Consider the following 19732-nt stretch of genomic DNA (forward strand, 5'->3'; position numbering starts at 1 on the left):
ATTTTAAAAATTACCGCCAAACTATTTCTCGACTAAAAGAGATATTCGACTCAACACTTTCAACGTGTCTTTTTACGACCTTTTTCCATCAGACGTAACTTCATCATGTTAAATTGTGAAAATAAACATTAATAATGTCTAATGTTTTAAATTACAAACATTAATAACGCATAATCGATGTTGAGAAAAGGACTGCGGGACTGAAATTGGACTGGGCTGGACACGTCTGTCGCATACACCTATAGAGATGGGCTCTCACAGCCATCTGGTGGGTGCCGGAGAACGGCTAGCGACGACGAGGCAGACCAAAAAGGAGATGGCGGGACGACTTGGACGCATATGTAAAGGACTGGCCTAACATTGCGTCAAACAGGGAACTGTGGAAGTCAAGAGGACTTTGCCCAGCAGTGGGACACAGTACCTAAGCTAATTTAAAAAAATGTCTTAGTGCAATTAACTCGAAACTAATAAATACGTAAATAATGTGTGAAATATTTATTGTTTTGGCGTATGTATTTAAAAAAAAAATATAATTAGCAGGACAATGCTAATAGAAAATAACGTCGTTCTATATTTGTTGAACTAATTGTAATCAAGCTAAATTGTATGGAATATAATTAAAAATAATTAATAACAATACAATCTAAAGTGATTAAATCTTTACTAACAATCCACAACACTAAATAGTTTAACAATCTTATTTTACAGTCACTTACACTCGCAATCTCACGAATGAATACAAAATGTCATAGCTTTTTATTTAGCCACACGCATTTCATAACTTTGTCACTGTAATCTCAGGTATACGACTAAATTTAAATGTTCCTTGATAGCTCAAGGCAATAATTTCTAAGCTTGATACTAAAATCGGTAGCTTAATACTTATGACGTTTGACTAGTTGAATTGAAGACAGCCAGAGATAACAGCAAAACAGCGAAGAGAACTATTGCCATCTCTTTCGCACTAGCACAAATTGAGTTATTTTTTGCGTTGTCTCTCTCTTCAACCAATGACGCATACAGTTGATCGAGTGCACTCGTGCGCCGTGTGCGCGTTTGCAATTTATTTGTCAAATAATTGCAAAATCAAGTGTTAAATTCCAGAAAAAGGCCCTATAACAGATTTCAGTGTTCATTTTTTATTTTAAGTGATATTAATTCAGTGGATTGCAGTGAAACTGTTAAGTGCGAGAAAAGACCATACGAAAACAGTTTTTTTGCAAGCTTTTTGAGGACTTCATATTAATATACAGTGAGGTGAGTGGCGTGCTACATTCTCTTTTTAAAAAAACCTTGTTAGCATTTTAACACAAAACAGACTAGATCTCGGTTGTTGCCCACTATTAAATCGCGACAGGCAAAGGGGATCTTCCAAAATTCTGGTGTTTATATTTTATGTAAACATGTTAAATGTGTTGGTAATATCTTGGAATTGCGTTAGAAGTTGTTCTTTGTCAGTATGTTAGGTACTTTTTGTTATCTTAATAACAGGATTTAAGCAATACAATGTGTGATTATGTGGTGATTGTATATTTCTAATCAAGAGGCAGAATATTGCGAAATCAAAGTATTTATAGTACCTACTACTTTCACAAATGCAAAATGAATCATTTCAGAAACCTAATGTTTATGTGTACATGTCTTAAGAAAAAAAAACACTAAATAAGTCAAACATAAATAAATTTTTTTTATCTTTTAATAACTTGAGTAGCTCTGTAGCTTGATTTAAAACTTGTTTACGTTTGTTTCTTGTAGTGGTCATAGTTTCAGATAATTTTTGTAAACACAAAGCAACAGTTTATTAGTTAGTTCTGTATATTTATACAAAAACTTTTATGTTAAGTGAACCATAGACAAATATTGAAAACAACATTGAAAAGACAAAAATACAAAATAGTAACATAACTTGACAAGAGCAACAAGTGGGTTAGGTTAGGCAATTGAGGGTGGGATTCGCCCTGGGCCTTTTGAGGGAAAAGCGTCGTTTTTATTTTGACTTTCAGTTATTTTGTAAAATCTAGTTTAAAGTGGAAAAGGATTGTGCTATTGTGTCTTAATCGAAGATTAAAACGTGAAATTATACGAATCTCGAACTAAAATACTGGCCTGTTCTAAGGAATCCTGAGTCAATCGAAGCATGCCGCCTCAAATTGCCTGTCCTCTTTGCAGAAACATAATTAAACGAAGACATGACTCAAAGCACTTGTATCCAAGCCAAAATTATTAATAAAACAGCAGTTGAGGGTTGTCAACTAACAGAAGACCCATGCTCACCAATTGGAGTTATTCAAACTGAGTTCCTGGAAGAACTTAGTAGCACCCTGCATCCACAACATGTCACCATGAGTTACATAAACGCATTTGTTATATAATATTTGTTATATGTATATTAGTTGCTTGATGTAGGTATAGTGTATATGCATATTAATTATTATAATGTATTTTCATAGTTATACATACGTTATTTGGAAGTATTTAAACATACACAACACACACACACATCTGTGACAGTTTAATATGTACATATATATAATTATTTTATTGTTATATTCAAGTACCTAAGTAGCTTGCATATGTTGTTCTGTGACCTCACTTAGGGTCTTAACTGAAAATCAGTGCTGGGAATGCGTTGCGTTTTCCAGCAAATACTGAGTTTGTGACCCTTTTGTTACCGCGGCTGGCACCACACAAAGTATCTCAATATTTAGTGTTCTTTTTATTATTTGTGTGTATAGTTACTGCTTTAATTTTATCAAATTTTTGTATATACATTTTTCTTTTTGTGTTTGTCTGTATTTTTGTTTCGTAATTCTTTATTTATGTTTTACATTGAATATTTTGATCGTGTTTTGTTTTCGTTCTGTTTTGTTCCATTTCCTCTTTTTTTTTTGTCTTTTGTGGTGTCATTGTGGTAAACAAATAAATGTATTTTCTTTCTTTCTTTCTTTCTTTCTAAAGTAGCCCACTCTACTTTACCTAACACTGTGATGTTACCTAACCTGTATTTAATAAAATACTATTACCACTTTCAAAGCACGAGCATACCAAATTGGCTATTGACTTTGTGTTTTTTGCTCAGTGTTGCCATATATAAAGTGTTTTAATTCAGTCACAGTATTAAATATACTGAAGACTTTGGTGAGCAACTTTGGCACCCTAGAGCATTATAGTAGAATACTCACACCATTTACTCCCTGTCTATGCACACTCTTGGGGATGCTTGACTAGCCTGCCTACAAACTGTTTTTTTTTATGACATCAAGTGACAGTGCGCCTGATGGTAAGCTACACCCCTGTCCATAACAGTTGCAGTGCCACTCAGAGCTTTAAATCCATTGACTTACAAATAAATGGACGACGGGTCTAATACAAAAACCACGAAAAAAATGTCCCAAGTCAACCTATTTAAATGTAGTGACATGTAAAGGAATATGAAAAAGCTAAAATGTTGAATTTAAATTGTAATGTCATCGCAGTACTGTCTAATTTTGCTTGCTTCGCTGTCAGTCGAACAAACGAAGACTAAAGCGTGAATGACGCTCTGTATAGGATTTTAACGCCCTATAAGTTCGGACACTTTTTAGCGCGGACCCGACGTCCATATGATTGTAAGTCAATGTTTAAATCACAAAGATCTGAGGGGTACTGCCACTACACCTGTCACACTGAGGCATAAGTTGACAAGTTCCATGTGCCAATTTCACCAGCACCTTCACCCTTCAAAACCGGAACACTGTAACCCTCACATTACTGCTTGGCGGTAGAAATAAGAGGTAAGGTGGAAGTACTTCCCTGGACAAACTCTTTCAAAAGGAGCTCTACTGCTGTGAAACCGAGTCCAGGTGTTGTTATCAGAAGTTTTTGTACCTTTGCATATAGTTGCTCATGACCATTGGTAAGGGAGGCACACTACAAGTTCTGTAGCTCTAACACGTTAAAAAAAAAAAAAAAAAAAGGCGCAATTTGTGAGAGAGTGACATAAAGTGCGAGATACTGGTATCCTCGCATAGAAAATACCAATATCTGGCGCTTGTATGTCGCGCAAATCGCGGACTGTCATGTAGCCCTACTGATCCTTCAGTATCTTTTCTGGCCAGTTCATCTGCTTCTCATGTTGTGTCAGAAACACAAAGTTAGAGTGCTGAACAAAGATACTTCACGATTATTCCACTGGCAAGAATGCTCTTCAATAAGATAAACAAGAAGTTGCTTAATTAATAAAAAAAATTAAAATAAATTTCAGTTAAAGAATTCACAATTACGTTCATATTTGTTTATCTATTCATAATTCTGCAAAACTGTTACCAACAAAACTAATTTTATTAGAATAGAACAGGGTAACCATTTAACATGACAATATTTTTTTATTTGCTTGTACCCCTTAGTTCTTTTGAGACAATTAATATGATTTCAATTACAATGTTGCCATTTATACTATTTACTATTACCATTTTTTGTAGTAACAGAAATATTTTAAATATTTATATGTCAACCTTCAAATTTGGTCCCAGAAGTTATCGACACAAGTTGTTAAGTTACAACACACACATTTTTATTTTATTAAATTTCCCATAAGTATTCCATCATTGGGCTTGTTATTTGCTTACAGCTTGTTTTCGACAATGGTAGGACATGTTAATTACAAAATTAAATGTCAACACTGGTTTCTCCCAACACCAGTCTGCTTCATTTCCAGTTTAGTTAGCGCACTCGGCTCACAGGGGAAACTGCGAGCTACGCGTTTTTCAAAGCAGGTTAAAGACTCAACTTTCCTGCTAAGGTTTTACCATATTGCAAACAAAAACCTGTTTCACCAGTTCTGCTTATTCAAAGTACTTGTAAAACCATGTCAGTATTTAAATGTCAAATGCAATTCAAATAATATAATAATATCTTTATTTCATACATATGAAACACGCATAGCAACACTTGAAATTATTAAACTCTACTATGAGGTTTAAACGTGTGACAAAGCTTTGAAAGTTTTTCTTCACTCAGCCAGGTACTTTCACAAGCCTGGTTGACAAGAGATGGCGCTTTATTAATTGCAATGTTTATTTTATTGAATATCATAATGTTTTTATTATTGATACAAAGATAAGTTTAATTAAAGTCAGAGTTTAATCAATTGACAATTTCAAGTGTAATGTGCTTACCTATGAAATAAAGATTATTTTCACTTCTCATGCATGCAAGTTCGTATTTATGCTAGATGTAGGCGGCATAAAATAGTATTTTATGCTCTAGTGCATACAGTAAAATCTTTTAGGACCAAGGCAATCAGGCGCCAACAGCCACAAACTAGAACTTTATAAAATAAAGTTTTAGTTTTCTATCCGTGTTGCATTACAAAATTAATAAAAGTAAACAGTAGTAATATGAATACATTTTATGAAATAGAAATCCATAAAAAATAAAAGGTTGTAAAATATAACTGAGCATTATGTAGTCCGACCTGGGCTAAGTGTCACATGTACATAAAAAAAAGAAAAAAGTAAACATTTATTTGCAATATTTATATTTAATTTCCTCACAATTGAAAGTAAAATTAAATGTATTGTGCAACTAATAGAAACTTTGCCAGGGGCTTTATGTTAATTCCTAAACTATGGATAAGTATCAATGGTAAACACTCAATATTATCTGCCTGTCTAGCTCATTCCCAATAGGTATACACTGTCACGTCTGTCCACGGTAATACGGTACTGATACTCTTTGACAAAATTCGACACTAGAACGAAACACTCACTATTGATAGTGTTTTGCTAGGAACATGTAATTGCATGAAGTTGTTGTATATTACACAAATAATCTCAGTACAGAGTATTAAAAAAACCGACCTCAAAAGTACGTGGAATTACGTCTATTTGCTAAGTTTTATTGAAATATCTTTAAATTCGCCACTATACAGGACTTGACACTGGAGATAATAAAAATCGGTTCTCACTACTCAAATTATATGGAGAGAAAAACGCCATGAATTGGAGAAATAGCAAAATCAACCATTAAAATAATAGCTGCTTAGTAAAATTTAGGCGCTATTTATAAAAATGAATTTTCATGCGTGAACAGCCACCCTTAGAGGTGGATGATTTTCTTCAAAATGAAATGGGACCACTATGGAAGACCCCTTTCCAACAAAAAAAGAATCATGAAAATCGGTTCACAAATATCGGAGTTATCGCGTAACATACATACAAAATAAAAACATACAGTCGACTTGAGAACCTCCTCCTTTTTTGAAGTCGGTTAAAAAACAAAGTGAAATTCAATAATACATCAACGATTTTAAGTAATGAATATAATCATGTTGTGATTGATTCATTTAGGAATTCACCAAACAAAATTTAATTGGAAACCATTTTCTTTTTTCAGTTGCAAAATCTCTAAAACCTGTATATTACTTTTCAAGACTGTAACAATTCATTATTTTGCAGTTATTGTTCAAAATCTTAACGAAGAATACAATTACCTACTTTACAAGCTATGTAACCGCCATTGTAACCGATTTTGCACGGTACTAAAATTGAAAAAACGGTAAAGATGAACGAATTAAAGTTGAGTGTCCACCGGCTAGTATGCGTTGCGAAGTCTATCGCAAGACATAACCTAACAACATCGAGTATATAACCAGAAATATAGATGAAATGCCATTTAATTTGTTTGAAAACTATTCTGCCAAATCATTACGGTGACAACTGCACTCCGATTGGCCAGCCCGATTTCGCGAATAATTGACGACACCCGTCAATTGTTTCACTTCAAATCGACCAGTTTAACTTCAGCGTTGCTATAATGAAAAAAAATTTAAAAATACATATTTTAAATTTAATTACCAATGAAACTTGATTCCGTTTGTTTTGTAATTAGATATTATCTTTATTACAATAAATACAGAATATACGGACACGTACATACAGGTCAGTTGTTGGCGCTGTGCTATTTCAGCTTTCTAATTTGCGATTTCAGCGCAAAAGAGAGTTGATATTTAAAAGTGATATAAGACCCATTTGCCTGATGAGTTGCCAGCGATGGATGGCCTTATTCCGTCTCTTTTCTATTTATAATCTCGATGCCTAACAGCGATGGTAATTTCAGACAATCGGAAAGGGTAACAATCAGTGTTGCCACTGCCCTTGAGTCAGGAAATACGTTTCTTTGCCTGAGAAAACATTTTTACTGCAAAAGTTATATTGTTGTTTTTTTTATAACCGAAAAATCTTACGTACTGAACGATATAATTATATTTATATTTACACACGCCTACTGTTGCGTAACTTTCCGAAAAATTTGTGAAAAGTTGAAAAAATATAATTCGGAGGCTCATATTTATGTTCTACGTTTGGATATATTTATTTACTTTCGAGTTTTATTTAGCGTGACTTATAATATTTATAATAAATATCAAGTTCGAATAAAACGAGATTTAAAATAGTACAACAGCTAAAAAACTAGCTTTAACAGGGACTGACTGGCTTTAGCAGAGACAGTGCACGTCAGATCTTTGCTATTTAAAGCTCTGAAACGTACGTACGTACGTACCGTACTTACTACTACCTCCGTAACGGTTACGGACAGGCATGTCGCCACCAGGCGCACATCTTGTTCGTCCCATTATTAGATATATCATAATAAATGTAATTCTATGGATTGATTGTATCCTTAATAAAATTATTTCACACTTATATTTTGCGCAAACAATTTTTTTATACTATCTTATTTGAAATTGATTTAATTTTAAATTTACCATGGGCTTTTCGGTAAAAGAAAACGGACCATCGGAAAACGTGTGATATCCCCAGCCTAATTAAGTGTGGTAGTGCAACGTAAAATTGGGTTGATGATGTAATCTTATCTCATCATCATCAGCTTACACGCATCCACTGTTGGACATAAGCCTCCCTTAGAGCACGCCAACTTTCCCAGTCTTGTGCCGCCCGCGTCCAGCCACTGCCGACCACCTTACTCAGGTCGTCCGTCCATCTTTCCGCAGGGCGTCTCACACAACGTTTTCCTTGACGTGGTCGCCATTCCAGAACAAGTCTGATCCATCGGCGATCAATCTTATCTGATACATTAAAATAATATTGTTTTAAGTTGTCTGAAGCCCCAAACTCGGTCAGGCGACATTAATTGAAAGTTTATGTACCTAAGATGAAATTTTTGCGCTACGCATCGCATCCTACCCAGTGGACACACATCTTTACGCGGATCAACCGTGCATGAAGTTTTGTGAACGAATTTTACTGATGGTGTGGGTGGACATACAGCTAACAAAAGGTAAAAAAGGGGATGAAGGTTCTGCAGGCCGAGTTGCGATAAAGAATTGGAAACACCCCTTCCTCCCCCGAACCATCCGCAGGAGTACAGCTGCTGCCCTAAGGTAATGCGTGAAGCCGTTATCCGAGACCTCGACTGCATGCAGTTAACAGTCTATACAACCTCAAATGGCTTTGATTATAGGGTATATTAAAATACTGACTCTACCATTCTTATATATATTTGAAATTTCACTTTTCGTAAAGCGCCATCTTCATTTATTTGAATTCGTCACACGAGCCCGCCGTTCTCATCAACTGAAAAGTAGATCATGTAAAACTGCTCTACTTCAAAAGAGTGTAATAGTAATTGCTACGAAGGTATAACAAACTTCCACTTGAAATTAGGAATTGCAATGATTGTGCAGAATTTAAGAAATTATTATTTAATTACCTAAATGCTTGGACATTCTATAATATAGAAGATTTCTTATAAAATTTATCATTGTGTCATTAGTGTTAGGTTGCATTAATATGACTGCATTATTATAATATTATTACAAATTATTGCATGAGAATTACTAAAACTAAGAAAACTTTGTATGCCATAAGGCGGATCACAGTGATTCAAAATTCATTCTTGTAACAACTTTATAACCTGTGTATCACAAAGAAATAAATGATTTGATAATTTGATTTGAAAATTGAGAATATACACTTTTAGTATACGGCATGAAAACACGATTTCTAAAAATTTTCACGATAGAAAAAAAACACAAACTTACCTCGAAATATTACAATATACGTATATAGTATACGATATACATTTTTCAAATGCAGCAAAATGAACCGTATTAGTACGGGAAAGAGTTTAATTCGACCATTATGAACTTCATGCACGAGACGAAATTTTACAGGAGAGGTTTTTATGTTATACTTTGTTATTTCAGTGGTTGCTACTTTCATTTTTGCACAGTAAGCATTAATTTATGTTATTTACGGACTGATAACAATAAATTCCAGTAAATCAGGCTAATTTGGTTGCCACGACGTTTACGTAGATTTGTATTGGCCACTAACTTACGGAAATGGCAATTACATAACGTATGCCAGTTACGCGTGATTGGACTATCCCCGACGATATGCATTTTTTTTTTTAATTTATTGCTGGCCATGGAAACAAAGTCCTTCAGCCGAAAACATAAACGTTTAATTATATTTCTGTAAATATGGCCACCACAAAGAGGATAGGCAATTTGAGGCGGCGTGTTTGGATTGACTCGGGATTCCTTAGAACGGGCCGATACGGGTATTTTAGTTCGAGATTCGTATAATTTCGCGTTTTAATCTTCGATTAAGGCACAATAGCACTATCCTATTCCACTTTAAACTAGATTTCACAAAATAATTGAAAGTCAAAATAAAAACGACACTTTTCCCTCCAAAAGGCCCAGAGCTAATCCCGACGATATGCAATTCCCATTGTGTTGCCAATTTTTGATAATTCTTTCAAATAAATCTTTGCTAAATTTTTTTGTTGTTGTGGAATCGTTATGCTAAAATATCATTTTGTTTGGTGAAGTAAACATTTTGCTGCCAATGTCTCGTAAATTCTTAGTTACCGAAATGAAAATGCGTTGTCTATAACAAAGTAGACAGATTAGTGAATGACGTTTTAGAAGACATAAGACAATTTGAAAATAAAAACTATGTAAACAAATATGGCTGACTGACAACACAAATAATTTTGAGAACAAAAGAATATTTTACTTCGAAACGTAGTCACATTATTATCGCTAAGAAGTTTATTCTTATAACAGCATTTCCTAATTGCTATTTTATGTTTAAATGAATATTATAAATTACCTAACAATAATTAAAAAATAAGGCTAATTGAGTAGGCTTGATCTTCAAATGACAATCACAGACTTTTTGTTTATTCCTGTCATTGACTTAGAATTACATCGTAGAATGTCTTTTTTTTTTGTAAAGGTATTAGCGCATCACTGAAGACGAGGCGGAATGGTCTTTAACCCTTGATTGTTCTTTTTGGACGAAAATAATTGAAAAAAAGAATCGATGGTTATATACGTATTTTTTTCTTGGCTTTTCGCGATTAACGTTTCATCCATTAACGTGTATATACTAATAATATTATTTATGTAATTCGTGATTTCAGCGCAAACGAGAGTTGATATTTAAAAGTTATGATATAAGGCCCATTTGCCTGACGACTTGTCAGGGATGAATGGCCCTTATTTCGTTTCTATTTCTGGTTATATACTCGATGCACAGAACTCCAAATCTGTTAGACTCTTTGCGTTTCGTAAAATCGTATGTAGTAGTATTCACAGGCTTGATTCCTCGTTGAGTCTTGTGCCATTATGTCTGGAAAAACCAGATTACGCACCGAGCCAATGGCTTTCACTTCTACGTGTATGATATAGGCATTTGATCGAGATTTTTCGTTGCAGATCTTAATAATAATAGTTCTTTGTGAAAACACAGGTTATTTATTCAATTTTCGTAGATTCTGGAAAATTACACTTTTTGAGTTAATACACTATAGTATTAACAGTGCTATATGTATCTTAAACCTGTGGGTTCTTTGGATTGTATGTAATGACAATAATATGATTTTTTTATATGTAAAGGCTTTCAAGTTGATAATAATGTTAATAAAAAAATACCTCCTGAATGAATGATACCTTTTTTTTTATTTACCAAGTGACGGGACGAACAAGTCGTGCGCCTGATGGTAAGCGACACGCCTGTTCATAACAGTTGCAATGCCATACCGAGCTTTAAATCACAAATATCTGAGGGGCACTGCCACTGCGCCCGTGACCCTGAGACATAAGTTAACATGTCCCGTGTGTCAGTAATTTCGCCAATTCCCTTACCCTTCATAACCGGAACGCAGTAATGTTGACATTACTGCTTGACGGCATAAGTACTCTTCCACTAGGAGTTCTACTGCTTTTCAATTTAATAAGTTCGTGTGAATAAAGGCGACAAAAAGTCGATACCATTACCCCCATTTATTGTACAATGGCGAAAAAGTACAATAAAATAGACCACAAAAACTTTTAATACTTCACATATTTTTTTGCTAAGAACTCTTTTTTTTTCAGGCAAATGTTTTTTACAACTGGTCATTCAAACTCAATGATCCGGAACTATTGTTTTAATTTAAAATCCATCGACAAAAACTTAATAGTTTTTTTTATTCACTAGCTTTTGAACTTGCAAAGTTCGTATATGTATCCGAGGGTCATTTTCAAATAAACAGCAAAAATCATGTGCAATAAATCAAGGAGGATAAGGTTTTTAATAAAAACACGTTGACTCAAACGCTATCCGCGAGGTGCCAAAAAAATTAAGATTTTTTAAAATATTCTAAATTTAAAGTGTTCATTACGCAACAAAAACTTATCAAAAAAACCAACGAGCAAAGAGACAGCATACGTTCTGCCACGTTGTGACAACACACTTTATTTTCAAGTATAGTGTTTCATTCATTCATTCAGTAGTTTAAAAAATTAGCTCGTCGTGTCTGTAATAATTATAACTTTTTATCATTGACTTACAATTATATGGACGTCGGGTCCGCGCTAAAAAGTGTCCGAACTTATAGAGCGTTAAAATCGTATAAAGAGCGCCATTCACGCTTTAGTCTTCGTTTGTTCGACTGGCAGCGAAGCAAGCAAAATTAGACAGTACTGCGATGACATTACAATTTAAATTCAACGTTTTAGCTTTTTCATATTCCTTTACATGTCTCTACGTTTAAATAGGTTGACTTGGGACATTTTTTTCGTGGTTTTTGTATTAGACCCGTCGTCCGTTTATTTCTAAGTCAATGCTTTTTATAATAAAAGAACGTCGACTTCATAATTTTGTGGAATTACATCTATTTGCCAAGTTTTATTTAAATCGATTAACGGAAAGTTGGCGAAATCCAATAACCGGATTCCTGCCCTAAAGTTTTCTTTATAATTTAAATGTGACCACTACCGACAAAGCATTAAAAAACCGACCTCAAAAGTCATTCATCCCCCTAGTTTGCCTCCCTTAGAGGAGGAATATTTTCTTGAAATGGGACCACTACTTCGGTACCCTCTTTCCAACAAAAAACTGAATCATCAAAATCGGTTCATAAAGTTATCACGTAACGTAAACACAAAAAAGACAGTCGTATTGAGAACTCCTTGTTTGTGATCGGTTAAAAATACTAAGAAATATCCATGGAAATATCACATTCATTTAAACTGCACAATGTAATAAAATAAGGGTATGTTGCACAAAAATTATATTTAAAATATATTAGTGTTGTTTTGCCACGACACAGCAGTATAGTTACCACATAGGTACATATTAAATAACAAGAACAATCAACCCAACCTTGAAATGTTTTAAAACACCGATACGGCGAACTAAAAATAAAAAGTGATAAAAACCAAACCTGCGCTTCAAAACAGGTCTTGTGGATTATAGTTCGCAGTATTTGCACATAAAAAAAGTATATATAGTACATTTCTTAACTGGTACCGTTTTTTTTACACTAATTCGACCTTTTCGTTTAGTATCTTTTACTACAAACTTCGCGGGATGGACAGCTCGTACCAATGCAATGATCTTATTCACATCTTATTATACCTAAATATGTTTTATTGAATGTCAGTATGTTTTATCACCATGACGTTAAATTATTTTTTGCCACTAGTTTGTTATAACTAATTAATCATCGAGTATATGTCATTAATTTGTGTGAAAACTATTCTGCCATACCATTACAGTGACAACTGCGCTCCGATTGGCCAGCCGGAATTCGAAACAATTGACGGGTGTCATCAATTGGTTCACTTCAAATCGACCAGTTTAACTCGAGATTTGCTACAATGGACAAGAATTGAAAAATTACATATTTAATTACCGATGAAATGTGATTCCGCTTGTTTTGTAATTAGATGTTTTGTTTTTCCCACACCACCGATGCAAACCCGGCAAACCATGCCAGACCCTATGTGGTTTCTAACGTACATTGTGTCATCATTCATCATTGGATTTCTGTTAAGAGGGAGCAGAGGAAAAATTCCTAATCTTCGATTGGATTTTAGAGGGGTATATCCACTTTAAAGTTAAAAATAAAATATTGTATGAGTAACTACACGATATATTCAAGCATAGACATTAATCAGAAACATAAAACAATAAAGTTTCCTCGATAGATAAAAATGACTTCTAATTTTCGATTTATCCTCGAAATGCATCAGGTTATTAGGACGAAAATTAGATAATTAATTACATTTATGCATGATCGACTACTGTCACTACGGATTTTTTTTAATCCCTTTAGTTCTAGAGTTATTCCGGTAAAACGAATTTGGTACTTTTAATGCGCAAAATTCAACATCTCCTGTCGCATGTCACGCGAACTTCAGGCATATATTTGTTTCACAAATTTGGGCGGAGCCAACGTCAAAACTTTTTTGGCATGCTCCCTCTTAAGTGATAGAGTATTAGATGTTTAAATTTGTTATGTTGTTAATACGTTATTTAATTTTTATGTTCTAAATTATGTCTAATTAGCAGGTCTTTGTGAAAGTGTTCGTCCGGGGAAGTACTGCCACCTTAGCTATTTCTGTCGCCAAGCAGTAATGTGAGGTCCATACCTCACATCCATATGTTGATGTAATTACAGGTATACGGGACTTGTCATACGTTCGAGACTAGCGAATCGTTCTGTGTGCCGTTTCGGTTCTCCTCAGAGACAAGTTTAAGGAGACTGGTATCATGACTGTGGCATCACAGTACACTTACTCAAATATTTTGTATGCCCGTAAAAATATACACAATTTCATTAAGAAAGAAGATATCCATAATACTATCCTTAGAACTAAGTCCAAACTCATGGTACCACAATTTTGTTTAAAGATAAACGACTCTTTTATGGGGAACTGGAGCATATATTAAAATTACCATTTCCTAAGTTTAAAACTTACATTACAAATATTTTGATTGATAATTCACATAAAAAATTTAAGGGTATTTGTTAGATAAAGATGTTTGGAAAAACAACATAAGTCTATTCCGCACAAGTATGATTTAAAATGTGTTATATAGCGTTTAAGTTTATTTGAAAAGAGCAATCCCTAGAGTTTCTTTGTTCGTTGTTTTCAGGGAGGTCAGCATAGTGAACAAGCAGTAGATTTAAAAAAATGGCGTTTTCAAGTGTTAAAAATTTATCTATGGAATAAATGATTATTTGAATTTGACTGTCAACTTATATCTCATGGTGACGGGCGCAGTGACATGACCCCTCAGATCTTTGCCATGCAACTGTTGGACAGACTAGTCGCCTACCACTGGGCAAAAAACATTAGTGTAAAGTAAAGCGGGGTTATAACGTCTTTACCGAAAAACGAAACGAAACGGTTATTTTCTAAAAATAGATTACGCTTTCCAGAAACAGTTACAAAAAAAAAAGATTTTACAAAAAAAAGCTAACCTCACTTCGTATTTTTCCGGCCTAGATAAAACTGGTTGGCAAAACATTCAGGCGTACTGTTGGCGGTCTAATTTGTCATAGAAATATCAACTGAAAGCATCTAGCATAAGATCCATTTTACAAAAAAGCAGTGAAACGGTTTCGAACGGTCCCGAAACAGTTTCTCAAAACTGTTTTCGGGACCTTATTTTATAAAATGTAACCTAAGTTAATACAATAAAGTATTTTATTCTGTAACGAATGAACTGTTTTCTATCCAGTCGCACACAAGTATCGTAACCTGTTTGAAGAACGTAACGCCACTGACAAGTAACTACTTACATACATAACTTGCAGTATGAGTCCGTATAATTTTCTTAAAATGCCGTTTCTTTAGTAACCGTTTCTGAAATTTATATGAAAGCGTTTTTTCGTTACATTCAACGAAAGTGATTCTTGAAACGTTTTCGAAAAATAACGCTCAGTCTTAGTGTAAACAGCCTATGAAATCTAACAGCTAATAAGACGTATTTTTAACGTGATAACCTCCGTTCTTTTACGACGAAGTACGAGATAAACGATTTGATGGAACCAATTTATTCTGCTCTTTTGATACTTGGAAAAACATTTTAAATATGGCCTAAGAAAAAGATCATAGGGGCACTGCCACTGCGCCCATCACCCTGCGCCATAAAACAAGCCAAACTGGATCGCTGACTGCGAGAAGCCAAGAAAAATAAGAAAAAAATGTTTTCAGTTTAAGTTTAGTTTTAAAACAACTGTTAATTTAATACAATTACGGTTAATTTTAGTACCAGTAAGTACTCCCACATTACCTATTTCTACCGCCAAGCAGCAATGTCAGCATTACTGTGTTCCGGTTTTGAAGGGTAAGGGTGCTGGTGAAATTACAGGTCTTCGCGATTTAAAGCTCTGAGTGGCACTGCAACTGTTATGGCCAGGCGTGTGGCTTACGATCAGGCGCACGACTTGTTGGTCCCATCACTTGATATTATAAAAACAAAACGCTAAACCTTTATTCTATAGAACTCTACTACCTTCTAAACTTGCATGGTAATAGTAATTCTAGCATTATAGATTAACAAAAGAAAATATTACATAATGGTTAAACTCTCGTAACAAATAAACACCTCCCAGCGTTCACGCTCTTAGCGGTTAGTCCAAGTGAGAACATGATGTCATCGAGCAAATTCTTCACACTATAACATATATGTAACGGTACACAACGCGCGTGTGGATTAAAGGGGCATTTAGACGGGCAGAGTTTATCGCGTGCTTCGTGGCGGAATAACGTTTGATACTATCTTGAGTTATTCTGAATCATAATATTTACATACATGTAAAAATTTAAATTCGCCTACGATTGTGTGCATACGAGCAGTGTTGCCAGAACCGTTGAAATTGAAATTTCGTTACGTTACCTAAAAAGTTACTTTAAATTTAATTAAAAAAAATTTAAACTTAAACGATGTATATAATATAATGCTAATAATAATAACGCACATACCCAACATAACCCCGCACTAGGAAAACCCTGTGTGGCGGGTGCCATGGACACATGTATAGACAACCACAAATTACACCTAAAAAACGAGAGAAATAAATATAGGCCATACAAATATTTCTTCCGGCCTGGGAATCGAGTCTGGGACCTCTGGGTTCGGCCATGGAGGCAGTTCAACAATATATTTATAAATCTAAATCCTGGAGAAAAAACGCTGTATAAAAAATCAGACTACAACCAGTAATTGATTGATTTCGTTACGTTTGCTCCATCTCCGAGTTACGTTTTTGTCTAACTTGGGTGCGTTACTAAACTATTTAGAATTTACAATAACAAATATAGTTGAATTTATAAAATCTCAACGTCCTCAAAATTTACTAAAATTGCGTTAAAAACAAAAGTTAGTCTGTCTTATTTGAAACGGAGTAAAATGACATTCGTAAGGTTGCCACTTTTCGTAAAATTTTAAATAGTCATGTAGTGCTTGTCGACAGCTTTATCGATAGATTGAAAAAGAACTGAATAATGACTGAATTACGAATGTTACAACTTTCTAATGATTACTAATTGCGTTATTGTATTCTTTATTTTTATTTTGACAGTTGATCTAGTTGGTATCAAAATCATTTTTTTTGTCATAGACATTTTAATAACGACTGGCTAATTTAATTACGTATATTAAATTGAAAACTTTAAAATAATTATGTCTCCAATTTGTATTTTTAATACACATACTTCTAAATTTATATTAATAAAAACGTGGCCAGCGATCCTTATAGGATCGTATTAGATTTCATTTTTTTAAATTTCTAATTTCGGAAAACAAATGCCGAATTGTGTCGTAAAATTACACATCCCATAAATTTTACTGGACGTCACTATTATTAATTAAATTTTTATTGAATTGATATTCAATTATTTTTTGTGAAATTACTCCACTAGTTTGTTATAATTATTAATACAAAGATCGAACACTCAGAAAAAAACACTCAGAAAAAAATCCTTCGATCCGGTCGGATTCGAACCGACGTCTTCTTGCATACCGTGCCAGACGCTATACCAACTAAGCCACGGAACGAACCAACGGACCTCACGAATTTTTCTATGTGCTTGCGTCGTGTCTTTGTACTTGGTCTTTCAACGACTTTTTAGTCGTAGCGTCATCTATGAGAAATCTATTTCAGATTTATCACCCAGTTAGTACCTTTACAGCTACCACTCCTGGCGAGAGATGTCGCTATTCATTGTATTAACTAAATTTTTATTGAATTGATATTCAATATTTTTTTTGTGTACTATTATTGACAACAATGTACAGCAATTAGCTCCTTCAACGTAGTGATGAATTAATACGGAACTTGATGAGCGGACAAACGTATAAAACGGCCATCATAGTATAACGTAATTTTTGTCTCTATGGCCCTGGCAACACTGACGATATTCTTTTGTTTACACGGTGACGTTCCATGGTGAGACGATTGTCGCCGTGGAAGGGCGATAAACGTAAAGAAACCTTCATACGTTCTTTTGATAATCGCGTCTTCAAGACAAGAATCTCCGTGTGAATGGGGCTTAATGGTAGCCATATTAACGCCCACACTATCCGCTTTCTGCGAATAGAGTGATAAACGATAATGGAATTAAATAAAAACAATATGGTGAATATAAAGTCACTTTTGGACCCTGTATTTGTGATAGCAACGTAAAGTTTTAACTTCATTATTAATTTAGGAAATGTAATTTACAAATTATTTTTAATCTTAATTAATATGTTTTAATTTATTCTAATATCCATTATTAATTAATAATAAATTTAACTTAAGAAAAATTCATAGTGTTACAATAAAATAATTTATAAAACAATGTAGCTGGTTGATGACTGTACCACCTCAGTCAACCGTGACCATGGGACCTGTAAATGGCCCGAAACGTTGGTTTGTTTGAAAAAACAAATATACGCGATTTAAATCTAAAAAAAAAATACTTTCATTTCCTAGTGTAATAATCGCGAAAACCTAAGCACTCGATATGTCATTATTAATTTTTTCAATATAATAAATCTTGGCAGACCGCTCAACTTCGTTAGGCGTTTCTTTTTTAAATTTATTTAGGAAAACATACAATCATAAACAAATCTTACAAAAAAATATATTAACTTATTAACAAAACAAGTTGTTCCATTAAATACGTACAAGTATTACTAAATATGAATTTGTACAATGGACATCTATCCAAAAATTAAAAGAATTGGTGACACTTACCAGAAAATAAATAAACAATATATTGTAGACAGTAATTGAACCAGCTGTCACAGAGGTTGTAGTTTATTCTTGGGGTCCTCTGTCAAATATAATATCTCCCACTTTTGTTGTAATTATTAATACAAAGATCGAACACAGAAAATTTCGACTTGAACCCACGACCATGCTGCACCGTAGCATTGCTCCAACATCTCAGCGACTGGTCCAGTTACCGAATATTCGAAATTCTCGTATGTGTTTCTGTTGTAGATCTTGTACTGACTTTAAGCATTCATCGCCACTGGTGACATCTAGTGAGAGATTTTTGATTAACCTTCTCACCAAAGCAATAAATATACATTTGAGGCATCATAACTTATTTATTTGTTAAATATTTGAAAAAAAAGGAACATATATTTTTTTATTTTAGTGATCAGATATTCGGGCGCTTATTTATCTAAACTTTCTGGTTTTTACTGACCATGAAGGTATAATATGGACATTTCTTTTATTACTCTTTAATCCTGCAATAACAAAATATTTTTGCACCCAATTTCATAGAACTACTACTAGTAATGGAACTAGTAATATTTTTTAACCGACTACAATAAAAGGAGTCACCCGACTCGGACCCGACCCGACCCGCACCCGACCCGACTCGCACCCGACCCGTACCCGCTCTCTGTGTGTTTCACGCTTTTTTCCCGATTCTGCTAGTTTTCTTTAAATTACTGGTCATTGTAATTCCATTGGGACTCCACTGAGATCATATTGCAATTAGGATTATATATTTGTTATTCTGCTAAAACCTAAGTTGCAGTGGCAGTTGAGTGCCAGTGGAATGGCAGAAATGACATTTATTCATTCAATCACTAACTATCGATGTTGCCTTCCTAAAACTGACATGGAAATCACTATGCATAGCTTCATTTTTATCTCCTTTAATCAGACAAAGTCAAATTCAAATAATCATTTATTCCATAGATAAAATGTTTACACTTCAAAACGCCATTTTTAAGCTACTACTCGTTCACTACTCTGGCCTCCCTGAGATGAACGAGCATGAAACTCTAGGGATTGCTCTTTTCAAATAAAACTTAAATGCTATATAATAATTTTGAATCATATTTGTGTGGAATATAGACTCTTGTTGTCTTTCCATACTTCTTTATCTAAAACATACTCTTCAATTTTATAGTATGACTTTTCAATTAAAATA

At 34.0% G+C, this 19732-nt stretch overlaps 1 protein-coding gene across 1 annotated transcript in view; it reads left to right on the forward strand.

Moving 5' to 3' along the window:
* The first annotated feature begins 1098 nt into the window (after positions 1–1098).
* The window catches only part of LOC113234495, a 69007-nt gene continuing 50373 nt past the window's right edge, over positions 1099–19732 (forward strand). The window contains exon 1 of the mRNA XM_026469831.1: positions 1099–1257. The gene's annotated coding sequence lies outside the window, so the exon portion shown is untranslated. The remainder of the gene's footprint in view (positions 1258–19732) is intronic.

This window comes from Hyposmocoma kahamanoa, unplaced genomic scaffold (genome assembly GCF_003589595.1).
Source record: "Hyposmocoma kahamanoa isolate Upper Pololo Valley unplaced genomic scaffold, ASM358959v1 84, whole genome shotgun sequence".
Classification (NCBI taxonomy): domain Eukaryota; kingdom Metazoa; phylum Arthropoda; class Insecta; order Lepidoptera; family Cosmopterigidae; genus Hyposmocoma; species Hyposmocoma kahamanoa.